The sequence below is a fragment of the Dasypus novemcinctus genome, chromosome 9 (assembly GCF_030445035.2).
Source record: "Dasypus novemcinctus isolate mDasNov1 chromosome 9, mDasNov1.1.hap2, whole genome shotgun sequence".
Classification (NCBI taxonomy): domain Eukaryota; kingdom Metazoa; phylum Chordata; class Mammalia; order Cingulata; family Dasypodidae; genus Dasypus; species Dasypus novemcinctus.
This window is the reverse complement of record NC_080681.1, coordinates 128,203,632-128,207,716: the sequence shown is the minus strand read 5'-3', so window position 1 is coordinate 128,207,716 and position 4,085 is coordinate 128,203,632. Positions and strand designations below refer to the sequence as shown.

At 51.8% G+C, this 4,085-nt stretch overlaps 1 long non-coding RNA gene across 1 annotated transcript; it reads right to left on the bottom strand.

The window, feature by feature from the left end:
- Nucleotides 1-870: 870 nt before the first annotated feature.
- LOC131279861 (uncharacterized) lies at nucleotides 871-3,657 on the bottom strand. Its single transcript, XR_009187358.1, has 4 exons — nucleotides 3,516-3,657; nucleotides 1,644-1,790; nucleotides 1,255-1,363; nucleotides 871-1,180 (listed from the first exon to the last, which is right to left on the bottom strand). It is a non-coding gene; the product is annotated as an uncharacterized lncRNA (long non-coding RNA).
- Nucleotides 3,658-4,085: the final 428 nt, after the last annotated feature.

Here is a 4,085-nt window from a genome sequence, read left to right as displayed (position 1 = left end):
AACGTGCACGTGACCTTGGTCAGAGGCATACGGCTTTTGATCCTTTTGATCCTTTTACTGATGAGGAAACTAAGGCAAAGGGTGGTTTAATCAATTGTCCAGTCTCACAAGACCAATAAGTAGAGAAGGTGAGAATTCAGACCAAGGAAACAGACTCCAATACTTGCCGGTTACTCTGTATTTTTATCACTCTACCACCACTGCTCTTGTTACTAATAGTGGTCACAGTAGTACCATTAGTACCATTTCTACCGCTGTTACTATATTATTATAAATACTCCTACCTTTACGCGATATTACAAATATATTTAACGTTTCTTTAAATGTGTATGTATACATTTAAAAATATGTCAAATACATAAAACACTATAAATCCTTTCTAACAGAGGAATTGCCATCTCCCCCTTATTTCGTATTAATGACCGTGCAAGGACAGGTAAGACTCCCTTTTCCCTGAAGCTAGCCTGTCTGCTCCTCTGCTCAGCTGTCAACTGCTAATGGCATCCCCAGAAGCTCACACCAGGGCTGGCACACAGCAGGCACTTAATGATTGCAGAATGTCTGTACCTAGCGCTCTATCTAGGTGGGACTAGAGGGAGGCAAGTGGGCATCCAAAGACCCAGCCCAGGCATCACCCCGCGCCGGAAGGACCCCGGAGGAGCGGCCCCTGGCCCAGCCTGGTGGCCAGTCAACCCTCAGCCTCCCGCGAGCTCATGGAGCGATGTCCCTGGGTGGATTCTGGACTGCCTCCCTCCCAGCACTTGAGCACTGAGTTTCCCTGGACAGCTGACGGAGGACAGAGGGACCCAGGCTCTGGCTGAGGATAAGGTGTGAGCCTACGACTCCTACCTGTTGCAGCCCCACAGGTGGGAAATCCAATGCAGGGAACCCAGAGGTGCGTGATGGTAAGCACTGGGCGCCAGCTCCACGGCAAGGCCTTGAGGCTGTGACATTCCTTTTTCTAGAATGTGCTTACTCAGCGCTCCTACACAGCACACACCCAATGATGACTACAGCGAATGTCGCCCTAATGAGAGCCCGGCCTGCGTCCAGCCTTCAGGGGACTCAGCCCGGCCGGTAAGGTGATTTCTTGAGTCACGTGTGTGCTTGTTCTCAGGGAAAAAGAAATGTGTGCTTTCTATCCACGATGCTGCATACCAGGAAGAATGTTCTCGTTGTTCTTTAATGAAAAGAAAAAGGAGAAAATCAAATACATATGAATAAAGCTGTTGGCTCGGCAGAGCAGACACGCACCCAAATGGAAGGCGGCGAGCGACTTGTCTGGTTACGAGCCGAGCCGGAACGTGCTGAGCGGCCTCTTTCGTAATCAATGGATGGCCTTTGTCTCTGGCTGAAATTGCTCCTGGTGAAGAAAGGCAGCTGAGTGTTCGGCACCCGCCTGAGGCTGACGTGTGACAACCAGGGCCCCAGTCCACAGCGGACCGTCCAGCTCTCCTGGAAGGAGCAGCCAAGGGGCTCAGTCTCATCGTGTGGTTTGGGGGCTACTGCCCCCTGGGCCATTCCACCTACTCTAAGAGGAGAAACCAGGAGGAAGGCGCGCCTGGACGGGGCGGCTGCCTCCAACAGCCACCCACTCCAACAACCACCCACTCCAACAGCCACCCACTCCAACAGCCACCCACCGCTGCCATCACCGCCAGGCTCTTGTTTGCCCACGTGGATGCGCAGGTCCCTCTTCTAGCCCCCTGGCTGCAGAGAACCCCTGGAGGTGTGAACTTGCTTCTTGAGGGACGAGGATTTGACTCTTGGATGCAAGAATTTTCCACTTTCTAAATGTGGTTAAATTAATCAGTGCAAAACCTACTGGAACTTATTGCAGAAAAATAGCGTTTATGTTTCATTTTAATGGCACAGAAAATCTTTACACCATCTTGACAGCACTGGCAGCGTCTGGGCCTCAGAGGAAAAGAAGAGTGGGTTCTCAGAGGCTGGGCTTGGGGCCAGAGGTATGGCAACATCAGGGGGTTTCAGTCAGGGGGACCTCGGGGGCACCCCACAACTGACTTCTCCATGGAGATGGACGCAAACCAATGAGCTTTCTTACCAGTGTTGTCTCCACTGCCCCTGGAGTATTCGTTTTACATTTGATACTTTAAATTAGAGGCAACTTTTCAGTGAATCTCAAGTGTGCTAAAAGTTCTTTCCCGAAGGAATTGCGATCACCATTGTTTAATATGATGAGGCTTAACATTGACTTTGAAAAGAATATGGGAAAATTATAACTACCAGAAGAAAGACTTTAACTGACATGGTAGTTTTTGCTGAGAAGTGGACGTAGGATAAGCTCTGTAGGAGAGTGGATAATTAGTAGTAGGAAGAAAAGGAGTTTCTATTTGCACATATCTGTTAGTTTCTTGTTTTGTTTGTTGTCACATCTTTCACTTCTGTAATAGCTATAAGAGCTATAAACTCAACCCTAAAGTATTGTTATTTATGCTCTAAGCTGTCAATTGTCTTTCAAGTTAATGCTAGGAAGAAGGAAAAAGGAAGGAACACTGCGCTATATGTGCAGCATGATCACGACTAGATAAACACGACAGTGGAAAGAACAGAACACAGCGGCCAAAGGGACCAGCAGCTCTTGCACCTGGGCCTGGGATTGTACGGGTCCCCCACCCCCCTTTTAATATTCTAAGACACTTTGAAACTTTCAATCAGCATAAGTTAATACTACTTTTGTAACCCAAAAAAAGTTATGCAATGCTACCCCTGGGACTTGAAGAGAGAAGAGCTGCTGAGTGGCCTCAAGGACAGTAACGGTGGGAGGGCCGGCGGGGGGCGAGGCAAGTCCAGGGACGGAGACCCTTGGATGACTCTTCTCCAGGAGAAGCTGAGGCTGAAGGCTGCTGGGGTTGAGAGAACCCAGGCTGCAGCCACGCCAAAGCCTTAGGAGGGTCACTTTAATCACGGGGTTTACAAGAGGTCTTATCTCTCTAGGTCCTTATGTGTTTGGCAGGGGGAAGCAGTTTTTAAGAAGTGATTGGCTGTCACTTTAGGGCACATTATTTAAAAATTGGTACTAACTGAGATCACACTTTAAATAACAAAACGGAAGCCACTGATGCCCTCCGACGTTCTTCTCTGGGCACCTGCTCGCCTCCCCCCACGGCCGCCCTGGAATGCCAGGGACAGCTCCGCTTCCGGAAAGCACCCCTGAGCGCTGGAACAGAATGTGACCTTCTGCAAACTGACGAGCATCCACACGTTGGAGCGGGGAGGGGCTGGACGTGGAGGTGTCCCCACCTGCTATGAGTTGGTCGAGGCTGACCCTGCGGAGGCAGTGGGTAAGGAAACGGCAGCTCACAAGGAGGGGAGGAGCAGAAGCAGGACATTCGAATGTGACTCCCAGGAAGCCCCAGGCCCCGGGGAAGACCTGGCAGGCATGAAGGGAGGTCATCAGCCCTTGCTGGAGAAGCTGGCCTCGGCTGCTGCTTGCTCCCCTGCTAACGGGGAGACCCTGTGTCAGGGCCGTGGTTTTGTGCCCCCGGTCTAACCTGGGCTCACGTGCACGATGGTCTTCACAGTGCGTGGCTCCTCCGTGGTTCTGAGGCAGTCAGCTTTGAGTCTTAGCCCGAACTCCCTCCTTTGACCCTCAGTGCATCATCAGGGGGAGCATGGAGACCTCCCATCCCGTCTTGCAGGGGAAATGCCCCACCTGGTCCTCCCACAGGATAGCACCCCACAGGATAGCACCCTTTCTGGGCCGTTGTCAAGGCCGACCAGCAGATGCTGGACACACCCGTCATCAGGCCGCACACCACCCATGACTATGACTTATGCAAAGTGACTCATAAACCAGACTCCCTGCTTTGTACTAGACACGGGGACCAGGAGCACCCAGATGCCCATCAACCAAGACAAACGTCTTGATGACGCAGCAGGAGGTTCAAGAGCAAGAGCCCAGGAGGGAGCCCGGGGTGGAGGCGAGGCAGCAGAAGCCTTGGGTGTCAGTGAGAGAGGGCAGGGCCAAGAGGAGCAGTGAGGACAGTCAGGACTGCGTCCTGGGTGCCGGGTGGCATGCCATCCCACCATGCCCACCTGTCCACTAAAAACACACACACAGT